Source organism: Vulpes lagopus, chromosome 9, assembly GCF_018345385.1.
Source record: "Vulpes lagopus strain Blue_001 chromosome 9, ASM1834538v1, whole genome shotgun sequence".
NCBI classification, from domain to species: domain Eukaryota; kingdom Metazoa; phylum Chordata; class Mammalia; order Carnivora; family Canidae; genus Vulpes; species Vulpes lagopus.
This window is the reverse complement of record NC_054832.1, coordinates 55,213,861-55,232,235: the sequence shown is the minus strand read 5'-3', so window position 1 is coordinate 55,232,235 and position 18,375 is coordinate 55,213,861. Positions and strand designations below refer to the sequence as shown.

Below are 18,375 nucleotides of genomic sequence, written 5' to 3'. Positions count from 1 at the left end.
TGAGCACAACTCAATCTTTTATGAACTGAAGTCATACAATCCTTTTGGAAGTGACAATGATGATTCATTAGTTAAAAATCTTTTGTTTTAATTTATTTTATGGTGTCATCTGGTCTTGAGCCAAACTTGCAAAAACTATACTTTAAAATTTTGTTTAACCAACATTGTGAAAAACCTGCCAAGCTTTTTGTTTAAAGTATAAAGTGATTGTAAGTTTTCGTTTTTAGAATTCCTGAGGGACTACAAAAGGAAAAAAAAAATCTAAACCTTTTAGTCTTATAAAAAGTTGAAAGTTATGTAGGACATATTTAGAGCAGACTCAGTTGAACAGTTTCAGGTTACTGCATGAGCTTAGTAGAATAACAAAATATTGCTACTGCAGAAATAAGTTACTCTGTCACTTGGGACCACTAGGAGAATCTACTTACATTTGAAAGAATATCAAAGAGACAAAACCCAGAGTTGAAGCACCAACTGAATAAAAAAAATAATAAATAAGTTGCTTCAAGAAAAAGAAATAAATAGGTGAAAGGAAATAATTTAGCTACCATGTTTTTATAGTAAATACATACATGAAATGAAATATTTGTATAAAGTTCACAAAATGTTTTTGTTTTTTTCAGTTCAAATAAAGCCTATTTTAAGCAGAGAAACACATAGTATGGAATGAACTAAATACTGGAGTTGAATTCCAACACCTTTTAAAAAAAATTAGGTGGTATTTATTAAGCTTTTAAAAGCATCAAGTGTACTCATTATTAGATGCAAAGCTTTGTTGAATAAATGTTAAACCTCTGTATAAATCAAGAATGAATAAAATGTTTGTACATTCAGTTATACATTACCCTTTACAAATAATTTCAAAGCACAACATTTAAATTTTAAGGCTTTACATTTAAAGTTCTGAAGTAGAACCAAAGATCATAAAGGTCACATGTCCAACTTATTAATTTCTCAGTTTTTTTTTTTTTTTTTTAAATTTTTATTTATCTATGATAGTCACAGAGAGAGAGAGAGAGGCAGAGACACAGGCAGAGGGAGAAGCAGGCTCCATGCACCGGGAGCCCGACGTGGGATTCGATCCCGGGTCTCCAGGATCGCACCCTGGGCCAAAGGCAGGCGCCAAACCGCTGCGCCACCCAGGGATCCCCAATTTCTCAGTTTTTTAAAAATCAAGGTGCACTTCCAGTGACCATGAGCTTTATTCCTGAATAAATCCTTTTTCAGTTTTGTCTACTGATACACTTATGTCTCATGAAAGAAATATTTACATTTCTCTGTTTATGTATTTATATGGAAAGAAGATTTCTGAGTTAAAGACAAACATTTCAAAGGCAATTGGAGTTAATAAAGGTATTTAAGTTATCATTCCTATGCAGGCATGCATATTTTATCAACACATTATTATTTCTCTTTCGAGATATCATTTTGACATTTGCATTCTGTTCTGTAAACACATTTCCAATAATCATTTTAGAGATTATTTCCAAGTTTAACCAGTTTCAATATCCACAATTAATCCTTTAATATGATGGATTTTCCATTCATTAGTTCTTTATTTTTTACTATGTCAATTGAATAAGTGTATTAGTTTGCTATGACGGCTGTAACAAAGTACCACAAACTGTGTGTCTTAACAGAAATGTATTGCTTTATAGCTCTGGAGGCTAAAGTTTGAGATCAAGGTGTTGGCATGATCTGTTTCTTCTGAGAGCTGAAAGGTTCGGGTTTTTTTTGGTTTTTTGTTTTTGTTTTTTTGTCCCTCTCCCAACTTCTGGTTATCTGCTGGCCTTCTGGTATTCTTTGGTTTCTGATGTATTGCTCCAATCTCTGCCCTCATCTTCACATGGTATCTCCCTGTATGTGTGTTTTGTGTCTCAATTTCCTCTTTCATAAGGACACCAGTCATATAGAATTAGGGGTCTGCACTCCTTCTGTATGATCTCGTCATAACTAACTACATCTGTGATGATCCCACTTCCAAATAAGATCACATTCTCAGGTACTGAAGGTTAAGGTTTCAACATATAAATTTTGAGGGTGATGCAATTCATATTCACATATGGTAAGTATATTTTTAATTAAAAAAAAAAAACTATTGGTGGAGTAGTATGGGTAATATGTCCTTTCTAGTCTTTTTCCAGATGAGAATGATTTTTAGTTCTTTCATATACAAAAAACAATTTTTCTGGTTATAAAATTTTTGAATCATCCTTTGGACAAGAAAATGTTAGGAAGATATTCCCGCAATGATCTGGTTTTGAAGCTAAACTGACTATCACTTTGTGGATATTTTTTTCTTGCTCATATATTTGAAGAATTTTTTTTCCTTATCATAGATATTATTTTTTAAATAAATTACCTCCCAAATAGTAAAGCAATTTAATCTCCAAAATCTGATGGCATCAGTTAGGATGATGGTTTTGCTATTGAAACAAATAGCCATAGTTCACAAGAGCTTATAAACACTCTAAAAGTTTACTGTTATTTTATTTTATTTTATATTTTATTTTATTTTATTTTATTTTACTTATTTTATTTATTCCTCTGTTATTAAGGTTTATCTCCATGAAGTCATCGGGGCCCCAGACTTAATCTAGCTTGTTATTAATCACCCTCAATATCTAGTTTTTGTCTTCTGGTCTGAAATACTTATTCCAGTTTTTGTCATTTTATCCCCATTCCAACTACAGAGAGAAGAAATAGAAAGACGTAGTAAATTTGTATTAAGGGCACTGACTAGAAGCTGTACATGTAACCTCTGTTCATATACCATGAATAGAAATTAGATGCATAACCACACTTAGCTGCAGGTAATCTTGAGAAATATAGCTTTTCTGGAGAGCCATGTGCTCAACAAAATTTTTTTCCTATTAGTATAGAATAAAAAGCATAAAAAAAAAGAATAAAAAGCATAGATATTAGGGGCAATTAGTAGACGTGCTACAGCCTACACTTTACTCTCTTAAACATCCATTTACCAACTTTTTCTCATTCACTGAAAATACTTTCATCTCCCACAGGGAATCAACTTCCATGTCCTATCCAGTTACTGTAACCTACTGAAAGTCTAGAATTTCTGGAAAATATGCAGTCCAACCTGTTAGGTCTGAATTTCATTTATCATGCGGCCAGGAACCTCTAAACTAAAAGAAAAAATTATGTCTTCCTCTCTCCCTCCCCCACCCACCCAGTATGTAATAGAACGTGAACATACCAATAAGAAAACTTTCAGAGCTGTAGCAAAAAGACGCCTAATGGGCCTCAGCTGCTCCATGTATCTAGGAAGGTTGTCCTGGTGCAAAGTGCATTTTCTCTGTTGGGGAGGTGGTGGGTCAGTGACAAAGAGCAATGGTTTCCATGGCAATGAAGCAGATGTGCATCTTGCTTTTAATGTCTATTCATTGCAAGATTCTTAGGAAGTCATTGAAAGTGACTGTCTCTTACACTTGACCATGCTCCATCTGCCCCATGCAGATGCTTGCTACCTCCATCATGGTCCCATCTGCAATGCTGTAGGCAAAATCCTCAAGACCTCTTTGACCACATTTTCATATTCTTCCAGGGTTATTTGGACATTATTGACTAACTCATATATGTGGAACAGAAATCTCAGCTTTTTTTTCTAGCATAGCTGTACCTATTCTTCTTCCATAGTGGTCTGGGTAGGTCAGAAGTATGACATGATGGGTCAGGAAGTGCTCAAAGTTGATTTTGTGAGCCAGGCAGATGGACCCTCTGCCAAAGTTCCTGTTGTAGAAGAAGTCATGGTGAATTTTGGATCACATCTGATTGAGCTCCAGGTCAGGGACTTTGTTGAATTCCTCAGAAATAGAGGGCTAGTCCACTTAGCTGCATAAATCTCTACTTGAGCCTCTGGATCTGGTCCAATGAGAAGTCTGCATTGCCCACAAGCCCACTCACGTCCTCAGACTGAGTGGGCAGCAAATATGGTACCCTATGGAGTGGGCCTTGAGGAACAAAACCCTTGAAAGGGCCTGGAATGGCATTGGTTCTACAGAAGCTGGTCAGAACTTGGACCCAACATGTGCAGACACCAGGGCCTAGTCTGAGCTGCAGGTCAAGCAGTTTAAGCAAGAAAAATAAATACGTTATCCAAATCAGAAAGGAAAAAGTAAAACTATCTATTTGCTGATGACATGGCATTTTCATGTCATGAAATGCCTGAAGATTCCACCATAAAACTAATAAAACTATTAGAACTAATAAACAAATGTAGTAAAGTTGTAAGATGAAATATTAATATAAAATATGTCATATTTCTGTAATACTAATAATGAACTATCAGAAAGAAAAATTAAAAAAGAAACAATTTGGTTTACAAATTGTATCGAAAAGTATAAAAGACCTAGGAACAAACTTAATCAAGGAGGCAAAAGACCTATACACTGAAAACTCTGAGACACTGGTAGATGACATTGTAGAAAACACAGATCAATGGAAAAAATATTCCTTGCTCATAGATTAAAGAAATTAATATTATTAAAATATCTATACTACCCAAAGTGATCTACAGATTCAGTGCAATCTGTCTCAAAACTCCAAGGACATTTCTTTTATAGAAGTAGAACAAACAATCTTAAAAATTGTATGAAACCACAAAAGACCTTGTAAAGTCAAAACAATCTTGAGCAAGAACAAAGCTGAAGGCATCGCACTTCTTAATTTCAAACTATACTAAAATGATATAGTGATCAAAACAGTATAAGAATAAAAAAAAAACAAACATGAAGATCAATGGAAAAAAAGTAGAAAGCCAGGAGATAAACCCACTCATGTATGGTCAGTTAATTTATAGTAAAGGAGCCAAGAACACACAATGGGGAAAGGAAAGTCACTTCAACAAATGGTATTAGGAAAACTGGACAGCCATATGCAAAACAATGAAATAGATTTACCATCTTTTGCCATACTAAAAATTACCTGGAAATGCATTAATAACTTGAACATAAGACCTAAAACCATAGAACTTCTACAAGAAGACAAAGATGGTAAGCTCTTTGAAATCAGTCTTGGCAATGATATTTTGGATTTGTTATCAAAAGCAAGACAACAAAAGCAAAAATAAACAAGTGGGACCACACCAAACTGAAAAGCCTGTGCATGACAAAGGAAATCAACAAAATAGAAGGCAATCTAATGAATGGGAAAAAATATTTACAAATCATCTCTCTGATAAGGGATTAATATTTAAAACATATGAAGAACCCATACAACTCAATAGAATAAAGGAAGAGCCCCAAACAATCTGATTAAAAAATGTGCAGAGAGGGGTGCCTGGTTAAGCTGTTGGTTAGCTGTTGGTTAAGCATCTGCCTTTGGCTCAATTCATGATCCCAGTGTCCTGGGATCAAGCCCCATGTCTGGCTACCTGGTCAGCTGGGAGCTGACAGATAAAGGAAAAAGTACCCAACCTCACTAATCATCAGGGAAATGTTCCTCCAGGAACAGAGACTTGTAGGTCCAGGTTCATTTAATCTCGTGGGGCTGCCATTCTCAACACATGATCTCCGAGGCCACTCTGGAACAACAACAAAAAAAACCCAAAAAGCTTTGCATTCATAATACTGAAGCATGAGGACATGTAGGTTTCCTTTTTTAGATCGTGGTAGGTCATTACTTCTGCAAAGTATCTCAGAAATCAGAGATAAATTATGTCAAAGTAGAGATCCAGGTATATGATCTCTGTTCAATATAGGTAAATTCACCATTTCCTTCAGATTATTTAACCTGGATGATGTGACATACTGAACCAATCTCAATGATGACAACATTTGTCAGGTTGACTATATTCAGTTGACAATTGTCAGCTGATAAACTAAAACAAGATCCCGAATTTATATGACACGATATAGATAACATATTTTAAGATGAAGAGATAAATAGCTTATAATCACAAATACTGGACAGAAAGTTATTTGATAATTTCCTATAAGTGATAATACATTTTAAATAAATATGAGAAATAGAAGCAGATTACAAATGGAGTACAAAGGTATTTCTGTGTTGAAACTTAGAAATAGCTCACCCTTAAAAGGAAGATTTTAAAAACACTATTTTGGAATTAGACTTTTATAAATTTTTATTTATGGATACTCTTTTCCCTAAGAATGGAGACCTCTATAGCTTTTTGTTTATAAATCATTTTGCTTCTACCTCACTTTCATATTTTATGCCAACATGGTTAGGCCTCATCTCCTGAGAGAAGCAAAACAGTAAAAAAAAACCTAAAAGCACCGACTTCTCCATGCGGTCAGTCTCTTTCACGTCTAGGTTCTAAGATGTCCTATCTTTGCAAACTTAGACATATTAATTAGTGTCTCCATGGATTGGAATGGAATACCTATCCTACCCCATGCAGTCCATAATCAATCATTCTCAGACCAGCTGATTGGTACTGAACTACTCTTAGAGGGGTGAGCTGGAGGTAGGAGATGTTTCTTTTGGATGTGTGCATGAAAGAAAGGGTAACCTTATAAAAACTTCAAGCAAACCCACACAATCACAGTCTAGAGGTTGACTTTAGGGGACAGTGGTTTGAGAAATTATGAGGGAATTTCTTGCATTCCTAAGCCTCTTGGGACCAGTAGAAGTATGGGGACCCTCTGCCAGCTTCCTGAGTTTTGCCTGAAGATGGCATCCTAGCATTGGTTGGGGACAGGACTGAATTGGTGACCACTGACCATGCCTAGGAGCTGGGGCCCCCAAACTAGGAAACCATTAGCCACACGGGCTGCTTAGTGCCCTCCCTGAGAGGGGCCACTATTTGTCTGGTCTGTCAGTGTACTGCCTATGCCAGAGATGGAGAAGTGGGTCCTTCAGAGCTTTATGCTAGGGCTGACTCCTAGTTAAAGTCTCTTCTTGTTCCTTTGTGGCTGCATTTTCTTTTTTAAGATTTTATTTATTTACTCATGAGAGACACAGAGAAGTGGAAACACAGGCAGAGGAAGAAACAGGGTCCATGCAGGGAGCCTGAAGTGGGACTCGATTCCGGGTCTCCAGGATCACATCCTGGGCTGAAGGCAGGAGCTAAACCGTTGAGCCACTTGGGCTGCCCCTTTGTGGCTGCATTTTAAAAAACAAAACCAAAAAACAAAAACTAAAAAAGAGAATTACTGAAATTATACAAATTATTGCTTACACTTTAAAAAAACCACACTTGTTTCTCCTTTGAATTGTAGGCCCTCACATAAGAAGAGAAATTTTATTTATTTAGTGCTTAAAAATCAACTATTTAACTTTGTGTGTCAGGTGACATATTTTGTGATCTCTGATCTCTGATCACCTGATGACAAAATTACTTTGTTTATACATTTATTAATTTTAGAATGCTATATATTTTCAAGTAATCTTGATATACTCATCATTTCTATATGTTTTTAAAAGTTTTTTTTTCACAACTTTATTTTTTCTTATTTATTTATGATAGGCACACAGTGAGAGAGAGAGGCAGAGACATAGGCAGAGGGAGAAGCAGACTCCATGCACCGGGAGCCCGACGTGGGATTCGATCCCGGGTCCCCAGGATCGCGCCCTGGGCCAAAGGCAGGCGCTAAACCGCTGCGCCACCCAGGGATCCCTATTTTTAAAAGTTTAAGACCTTAGTATTGTATAGTATTTTTTGTACATTTTCTCTAATAGAAAAAAATACATTGATAGAAAACTTCTTTCATTTACTTATGAATTTCTATTGATCATTTGTGTTTTTATATATAATAGGTGATCTTTATAGAGGGCTTGATATTTGTTGGAAATGTTTTCATCTCTTGAATGGGTTGTTTTATTTTCATGGTAATTTTTTTTAGTTAAAATATCATTAGCCCCTCTTACTTGGGAGGTTCCAGGTCACACATTTGGGGTTTGTTTGTTTTGTTTTGTTTTACTTTAGATTTTATTTAGTCATGAGAGACACAGAGAGAGAGGCAGAGACATAGGCAGAGGGAGAACCATAGGCAGATGCTCAACCACTGAGCCACCCAGGTGCCATCCAGGTGCCCCCAGGTCACAAGGTTGTAAAACAGAAATCACACTATTTACATATGGCAGAAGAGAGAGGTAGAATTTGCCATGGTAGTACCTTAGAGTTCAATTTTCTCATGGGACTCTAAATTCCTCATGAGAGCTGTCCAGCTGCATAAAACTGCACTTGAGCTCTCCTCAGAGAATCTCCTATGAGTGCTCTGTTAACATGGATGTTTGTGTCTGATCCTGAGCCTTCTTGTGGATCAGACATCCAAGAAATGCTAGAAAAACAGGAGACACTAGGGATCCTTTGCTAGGTGCTGCTGCTAAGAGAGCCATTGCTACAAGAGGCCATTACCCTTGACACCAGCCCTAATGGTTGCTGCAGAAGGCCTCTGGGAGTCAATGACAGCAAGGCATAAAGGCCAAAAATAAAACTGTCATGTAGGTAAGTGGAAGCTAGTATGGTGCTGCTGATGACTCCCTTAGTCTCCTGTTTTCAACCATCTAATATCAAGGATCTGATTTTAGTTTTAATAAATTTTGCTTTCATTGTATTCTCATTTGAGTAACTTTTTCTCCATGAGGCTATATGTAGGGGGTGGAGACATTCTGGATGAACAGAAAAATGGGGGGAGCACAGATCAGCAAATTGAGAAGTCTGTTTGAAAGTGTTTTGGCCAAAAGTGAGACCAACTCTACTACTAATCTCTTTTCCTTCTAAATTGATATATGGCATTGATGCTCACAATGTTATATCAGCAGCAGTTTATGATGGAAAGATGACAGAATTTCAGAATTTTCCCGTCTTTTTATTTACTTATTTCACATGACATTCTTTTTTAAATTTAAATTTAAATTTAGTCTGCCAACATCTAGTGACATTCTTCATGTATTATTTTATTAGATTAACTTTAATCTGCTAGGTGTTCAATAGCATCCCCTTCCATGGAATCCTGATCTGATACATTGGGAAGACTGAATCTCTCACTACATATGGATTGAGAATTAATCAGTCATTTGAATCTTTAAAAAGTGTAAAATAAATAGAGATTAGAGTAACACTCCTTTATTCACTTATTTATGAATCATACATTTATTGAGTGCTTACTCTGTGCTGGGCATTTTAGTAGATGATGAACAGAAGAAGAAATATTTGTACTATTGGAGAAATTGCAATTTATCCAAAACCTCATGATTAAAAAGTTTCAGAATAATAAAATCAACTTTAAAACATAAATACTGTACTAGATGGATACTTAAATAAGAGAACATTTAATTCTGTCCTGGAGAAGAAGAGCTCAGAAAAATAGTACAGGGAAGACACAATACAGTCTATAATTTAAAATACCAACTTAAAAGTTAGTTTAATTATGTGGGTTTATACTCTCGAACATGAGAAATAAAAATATAATAGTTCTAGAAACCAAAGATCAAAATATCCCAAATCAAAGAGAGTAAAAATAGTTTCAAAAATTGCTACGATGAGAATGCCTGAATCATGGTCCTGAATTTAATTAAAGAAGAAAATGTGATGAATTCAGAAGGCCAATCTGACACGTTTATGAGTTCACATTTTAGACATTGTAGAAAGCCTATTCAGGGCGAGGAAAATGGGCACTTTACTGATGTTATTTCACAGACCTTTGGTCTTCCATTAATTTTGTTAAGATATCAGCATTTAGTCATATTTTTCTCCTTTACAGTTAATGTTTTTTTTTTCCTTTTAGTTGTTTTTAATATTTTCATTTATTTATAGAATTTTGGGTATGTTGAAGCTAAATATGATGCTATTTATTTATCTTGTTTTACTGTTATTAGAGGTTCTTGACTATGTAGGCTGACATCATAAACAATGTTGCACATTTTTAGACACTATTTCCATAAAGTTTGTCTTTTCTGTATCTCTTTCTATTCTAAGACTCTACATTTTTAGATATTATTTATTTCCATAAAGTTTCTGTCTTTTCTATATCTCTTTCCTTTTTTTTTTTTTAATTTTTATTTATTTATGATAGTCACAGAGAGAGAGAGAGAGAGGCAGAGACACAGGCGGAGGGAGAAGCAGGCTCCATGCACCGGGAGCCCGATGTGGGATTCGATCCCGGGTCTCCAGGATCGCGCCCTGGGCCAAAGGCAGGCGCCAAACCGCTGCGCCACCCAGGGATCCCTCTATATCTCTTTCCATTCATAGATTCCAAATACATGCATGCCAGACATTTTCACTGGGTCCTTGATTATTAATTAAGCAATTTATTAATTTATTTATTTATTGTTCTACTTTCCATCATTTTGCCTCTATGTGCTCCTATTATTTTCTAGTCCACTAATATTTTCTTCAGTGTGTCTAGTATGTTTTAAAGCCCATCTATGGAATTGACTATGACGCACTTTTCAGCTTCTAAAAATTTGTTGAAATCTCTTTACTCATTGACAAAACAGATCCTGTTCTCTTTATGTAAGTTTTACATTTATTAAAACTTTATGTAAGTTTTAGTCTTATTAAAACTTAAGCTCTATAATGATATCTCATTTCCTTATGAGAAAAAATTCATTCAAATGGCAGTATAAAGCTTTGAAATGATATTTTCATAGGTAATCTGGTAGAGTTTGTTGTAATGATATAAACATTTTTTCTGTAATTCACTAGCATTTCTAAGCTTTCCATTGTCATTATTTCAATAGTCAGAAGTTGTATTTTTAACCTCCAAAGTTATGTTACATTGGACATTGTTGAATAAATTATAATACTCTTTGTATTCTGTTTTGCATGTTTGGTACTAGATATGTAAAATACTCTTAGTAAATTTTAATGTTATCTAATAGTATAATATTGAAAAGTACTATTTTGTGTATTAAATTTGAAAGTCTAATAATTTAGATAAGCAACATTTCATGTTTTTAAAATAATAATTTGTGGTTTTTTTAAGATTTTATTCAATCATTCATGAGAGACACAGAGAGAGAGAGGCAGAGACACAGGCAAAGGGAAAGCAGGCTCCATGCAAGGAGCCGAATGTGGGACTCCATCCTGGGACTCCAGGATCATAACCCTGCGCCGAAGCAGGCACCAAACCACTGAGCCACCAGGGATCCCCTAAAATAATTTCAGTGGATATGTCTCATTTACTTTTAAGATCTCTTCACATTTGTGCATATATATATATGTGTGTATATATATATATGTATACATGTGCATATATACACACATATACCTATATAATAAAGATTTATAAAGTTAATAGCTAATGGAATCCATGGATAACTTTTTTCTTTCTGTTCTATTAGGAGAATTTGCTATTATGCAACTTATGCACTCTTGGTCTGATCTAATCTAACATTTTCCTATCATTTTATCCTATGTATTTATTTCAACAAGTTTTCAATTTGAATAGTATGTTTGAAAAGTCAAAGCATGAAGAAAATAAAATTTAGCGAGCATTGATTTAAAACAAAATGTATTATTTTACATTCCATTTCCCATTCCAATTCTATATAGTGATAGTAAGATAAAATCTAATTAAATTTGAAATAATATTTTCTCTCATTTACCACATTTGTGTAATAGTTGCACTTATTATTTAGTCTGTATTGCTCCAGAACTTTAGGAACTCCCTCTGAAAGGAGATTCAGAACTGAACATGTTGCTAATTAAGAAAAAAATCTGAAAAATAATTTTTTGTGCCACACTATCTCTTAGATGTTATAGAAAAATAAGTCACTTCTCTTCTGACCACAAAGAGCTTACAATATGATTATGGAAATAAAACTGAGAGTGACAATAAAGTAAAAATACTAATTCCAAAAGGATTAGAATCTAATCAGTTTCATTGTGTTTTAATTGTACTTCTATATTGGAAGAGCAAAATAGTAATACCAAGTCATATATTATAAGTATTAAATATATCTGTGAAGAAGTTGTGGGATTTAAACTTAGACCTTGCATTTCAAAAGACAGGAATTTATAATCTCTGACTATGTAGAAATCATATGAATCATAAAGATAAGACTGGAAGGGGACAGAAAGTGAAAGATAAAATAGTCTAGGTTTCTCGTAGGTTATAATCAGTACTCATTTTATGATCAACTATCAAAGTGAAAAAAGTATAAATATGAGAATGATTAAAGATAGAAAGGTAGACACTAAATAAAATAATAGAGTTGAAATCTTTAAAAGGGTATTTTTCTCACTTCTCCTTCTTGATACTTACAAGTAATACTCTCTCCTTCTTAAAACTAAGTTAATGGCCAAAGGATGTCAACAGAAATGACTACTGTCACTTCCGGGCTGACCTGTTGGATTCCTGATGCAGACTCTTCCATGCTGTCATTTCCTTCAGAGTGGACCGTGGAGAATTGTGTTGAGAGGTAGGTGCCATAATACTGAAGGAGCCTGGGATTCTGAGCTGCCACATAGTGAACAGCTGCTTTGGAGGGGTGCCCAGACTGTAGGGCACGTTGAACAAGAAATAAACTTTGTTGTGATGAGTCACTGCAAGGTTGTGTTCTTTAATAATGCTGTATAATCTAGCGATTTCTGATTGACACAAAAGAAGCAGTGGTTGGGCCTAAGTAGAAGAAGAAATCTATTGAGCCTGTCTGAAGATTTAAATGTGTGTACTGCTAGAAGTAATAAACAAAGCCACCAGAAAATGTATTAACATTCCAAATTATCAGGCAAACAACACAAACTTCCATTGAAGTAAACAAGCATTGCTTATATAGTGAAAGATTAAAAAGAAGCACTGGGAAAAAATAAATGACATAATTAACCAAGCATATATATATAATTTAAATAAATGTTTAAGGGGGCTTATTTAACCATTTAAAATAAAAGACTCTTTGGGCATCTGGGTGGTTCTGTCAGTTACATGTCTGCCTTTGACTCAGGGCATGATTCCTGGGTCCTGGGATCGACCCTCGCACCCTGCATTGGGCTCCCTGCTCCAAGAGGAGCCCATTTCTCCCTTTCTCTCTGCCTGCCACTCCCTCCTGCTTGTGCTCTATGCTCTCTGTCAAATAAATAAATAAAATATTTTTTAATAAAATAAAATACTATTAGAAGAAAGAACAAAACCTAATAATATATTGTAATATATTGTATACAGAATACACACATACACAAAATATACATAAAATATACACAAATACACAAAATACACAAAATACACACATACACAAAATATACACAAAATAACCTGGAAGAGCCAAATATAAAAAAGATAAAATTATTCTAGGAATATTATTACAAAACCCAGCAAGTTGGGTTAGTAATTTTAAATCAGCAGAACTTAAATTTAGGGCAAAAATAATTAAAAGACAAATAATAATAATAATAAAATGTATAATGAAGATTTAAGAGAATATTCATTCACAAAATAATACAGAGAGCCAAATCATCAAGAAACCCAGGGAGAAACAGAAACACATTTGTAACAGAAATGTTAAATTTTTCTTTTATATTAAATTAAATGATAAAATGAAAATAAACATGTAAACGATCTAAACAATATTATCAATATATAGTATATTTTTTAAGTTTTTGTACACTGATAATAAAAAATACCCTTTTTTAAAAAGTGCCAAAATTTGGCCTTGCATAATTCTACAAAATCTTAAATCAGCTTTGAAAGGTCAAACTAACAAAGTCTATATCCTTTGATTTAACTTAAGAAAACACAAATTAAAAAATTAAAAAAAAGAAAACACAAATTATATAGAAAGATATAAAAAGTAATAGAGTGCAAACCAAAAACTATATATATACATTTAGCAACTTACTGAGATATATATAAAACTAACTCATTTCAAGTATACAATTTCTATGCTTTTTAGTACTTAATACAGACTGATGTAATAACTGTGAATTACTTTCACAGTATTTATATATCTCCCCAAAAGATTCATGCCCACTTATAATCCATCCTCATTCCCATCCCCATTCCTATCTCCAGCCTCTGTATCATCTAGTCTACTTTTTATCACTCTAAAATTTTGTTGGATATTTTATATAAATGGGACCATGCAATATATAGTCTCTTGTGTCTAATTTTTTTAAGATTATTTGTTTATTTATTCATGAGAGACATAGAGAGAGGCAGAGACATAGGCAGAGGGAGAAACAGACTCCCTGCAGGGAGCCTGATGCAGGACTCCATCCCTGGACCCCAGGATCACACCCTGAGCCAAAGGCAGACACTCAATCACTGTGCCACCCAGGGCTTCTCTTGTGTCTAATTTCTTATACTTAGAATAATGTTTTCTGAAGTTAATCCATAATGAGTATAGCTAGTAATTCCTTCCTTTTTAATACTCAGTGGGTATTCTATTATCCAGATATACCACATTTTGTCTATCAATTTATGGACATATAGGTTGTTTTCACTTTTTAGCCATTTTGAATAATGCTGCTGTGGACATTCGTGCACAGGTCTTTTTGTGGACTTGTATTTTCATATATCCTAGGAACGCTGGGTCCTCCGGTTATTTATGCTTAACTTTTTGAGAAACTGCCAGTTTCCAAAGTGGTCAAGCTATCTTACAGTCTTCCAGAACTGTATGAAACGTTTTATCTCTCCACATTGTCACCAGTGTTTGTTATTATTAGTCCGATTTCATAAAGTTCCTCTAATTGGTATGAAATGGTATCTCAGTGTAGTTTTAATTTACATTTCTCTGCTTATCATCTTGTCATGTACTTATTAGTTCTGATATGTGTTTTTGTTCAACACTACAAAGCATTTAATCCTGACATCCTGACATCATCTACCTGGAAATAGCATCAGATGCCACAGGTTAATGGCTCAGTCTTATTAGTCTGATCTCTGCCCCCACTTCAGAGACCAAATGCAAGTCCATGTTGTCACCTGTGCCCCTGACCAACCTGCTATAAATAGGAGGTTCCTAAGATCCCCTCCTCAGGTTCTAATTTGCTAGAGAAGCTCACAGAACTCAGAGAAACATTTTGCTTACTAGATTACTAGTTTGTAGAAAGATATAATTTAGGAATAGCTAAATGAAAGAGATGCATAGGGCAAGTTACAGTAAAAGGGTTGAAAGAGGACTTCAGTGGCCTCCATTTTGATGTCAAACTTTCTAGGTGATTTCTCCTCCCAGCTGGTCTCTTGGCTCAGGCAGAAGTCCCTGAGGGCAAAGCATCCCTGGATGGGAAATGAAACTACCCCCTCAAGCAATAAGGACTTCCCTGAGCCAGCAAGATTTGCCCCTGACTAACTCCATGACGGTGGTCAGCTTGACTTTTACTGCCTATCTGCACATTCCCACTCACTTGTGCCCCACATTTTCCTATATCAACCTGGTGGTATATTCAAATAGCATTTTGGGAGACAGTTTTTGAGATGATAGTCCACTGTCTTCCTGGTGTTGACCTCACCGAAATAAATTCCTTTCTTGTGTCACCACCACTCATTTCTCTACCTTTGGATTTCACCAGTGCTGAGTGGCCAATCTGATCTGTTTAGTACACCTGGAACCACGTGCTCTTGCATCCTTGTACCCTGGCTTCCATCTTCTCTGGATGCCCCACCTATCACATCTCCACATGTTCACCCACTTGGAAGCTCTGAAAATGCTTTTCTATTGGGTTTTTATAATAGCTTCATTACGTAGGCATACCTGACTAAATCATTGACAATGGTGATTGAACTCAATTTCCAGCCCCTCTTTTCCCTCTCTGGAGGGAATGAACCTGCAAGTCCAACCCACTTATCACTTGGTTGGTTCCCCTGGCAACCAATACCCATCCCTTGGTTACCTACTGGCTTTCCAGAGTCACCTCATTAACATAACAAAAGACGCTTTTATTTCTCTCTTCTCAGGAAATTCCAAGGATTTTAGGAGCTCTGTGCCAGGAACAAGGAGTAAGAAAAATACATATTTCTTATTATAAATTACAATATTACATTACCTAATAATACATCTTTCTTGGTATGTTTGTGAATATGTTTTGTCATTTTATGTTTTGCTCATTTTGAGATTTTATTTTTTTTGAGATTTTATATATATATATATATATATATACATACATATATATGTATGTATTAGGTATATTAGGTATATTATATATATTAGGTATTATACATTATAAAATACAGCACATGTCTTATACAGTATATCATACATACAAATAGGATGTGTAACAATTATGTACATATGTGTGTGTAAATGACACATGGAAAACAATTAAAATCTCCCTATCTAAATTTATAGAATAAAGCCAAAACTTTTTTAGGAAGAGAATTCATGGTCTAAGATAATGGAAAGAAAAGAGAGAAAATAGATGAGGTAATTATCCAACTAAAGAAATCAGAAATTACAAAATTAACATAAGAAAAACTGAAAAGAAACAATACATGAAGTATAATAGATAAATTAGTAGACCTAATAAATAAATGATATATTTTGAAAGTAAAAAACAAGACAAAATAAATTTTACAAATTTTATTTTAAACTAAACAGGTGAAAATTGATAACATGCAAATACATGACATATACACTGATAACAGAAATAATCACGGATATAGGGATATTAACTAAATTGTGTGAGACCAATATTCTCCATTCTATGCCAACACATTTGAAAACCTGGAAGATATGTAATTTTTGCTCTCTTTTAGTAAAATATAAACTGCCACTACCAATCACAGAACAGCTAGGTAATCTGAGTTGATAATCTAAGCCTTCAGAGAAACAGATATATCAAAGAGCTATACTCAAAAAATGGACTGTTTCCCAGAGTAATTTATTAAGAAATAGTTAATTTCAAAGCTATTTAAAATCCTCAAGAGCATAGAAAAAAGAAGAGAACTTACAACTTTTTTATGAAGGTGACAAAATACTAACACCAACCAGTGATAAAGGATACACTCTATCTGCTACATAGCTCCCTGCTAGCCAAACAAACAAATAAATATAAAGTGAAATCCAGACCAATCTCATCCATGGATACCAATTTAGAAAAACATTAAATAGAATTTATCAAACTTTATTCAGAAGGATATTAATCAAGACTGGGTTTTATTCCATAGATGCACCTTTCCTGCTGTCTCCATGAACATGACGGCTCTAGTACCAACATCCACAACATTCTAGCATTTAAAAACTAGTTATTGATATCTGATGTTTATTCACTGCTAGTCATAGACTATTTAAAATACCCTAAAATACCCAGGTGACTCAGGCGTCTTGAATAACTGTTAGTCTTCAGTAAATGACTTCATGGTGAATGGCTGATTCTCTGATTCTTTTGAGAATCTTGGGACCGTCCAATATGATTTCTATATTACAGTTCACCTAAGCTTTGTTTTGTGCTTGTGAGAGAGAATAGATATTTTCCTAGACCAGAAATAATTGTTAGGTCCTTTGGTTCTACACTAAGTATTTATTTTTGTATATAATTTATTTAACCAAGCAGATATAAAGGGTTAGTTTTGCATTAAACCTTCAGGTTAAACTATACTATCAGATTCCTTTCTGAGGTCAATGGATGGCATTTGATCATCTTATGAATGGAGGTAAATGCCTGTCCTGTTTGGGAGAAAAAATACCACCACATCATGCCAATATATCACAGTGTAATAAAAAGAGTATAATGTATGGTTTTTATATGCATTTTCTGTTCTTATTGAAAGAAAGTATGAGACCAGAATAGGTGCTGTGAAAGGGCACTAAAAATACGGGGGTTCTCTCTGGGCCTTGCCTGGACTAGCAAAAAGAAGCCTAGATCACATGGAAGCCAAGGTGTTGGCAAAGCACCTCATTAAAGACAGGTTGCCTAGAGAAAAAGAAGGGCACTGTGGCTTTAGAGCCGTGAAGTAGCAAGTCCAGACTTAGAGGAATTCACATACCTGAAGTCTGGAACCATCAAACCAGCTTGAGGCCATCTATCACCATAGCAGTTAGTGTCTGCAGGGGCTGTTTGAACCCTAGATTTCCTGGAGGGAGTACAATACCAGAGTGACTACATCACAGAGCTCCTGACCCTGAGATCCAATAAGTAGATGTTCATAAAGCAAGGATCAAGAGGTTTGGTTCTCCCTGGGCATTTGGCTCTGAGGGTGAACAGGCATTCATTAGAGAGATAAGGCTCAAGTTTGAGAGATAGGTCTTAAGTATTAGCGAGAGCCTCTCTGAGGCCTCCTAAAGCAAAACAGCAGGCCACCCACCACAGTGGAGAGGGCTCAGAGAAGGCACAGCTGTGGCCGTCATAGAAGGCTAGGACCAAGGCAGAATTATTGTAAATCGTAGTGATTCCAGGAAAATAAAAATATACTAGGTGAGATAGTGTTAAACACCCTTTCTTCCTCTTCTAAACATATAATTTGCTTGTTTTGACTGATTTGAGCACTATTTCATTTCTAGTGTCTCTAAAGA

At 34.9% G+C, this 18,375-nt stretch overlaps 1 pseudogene; it reads right to left on the bottom strand.

The window, feature by feature from the left end:
* Positions 1-3,335: 3,335 nt before the first annotated feature.
* Positions 3,336-17,885, bottom strand: LOC121498605 (annotated as a pseudogene).
* Between the last annotated feature and the right edge of the window lie 490 nt (positions 17,886-18,375).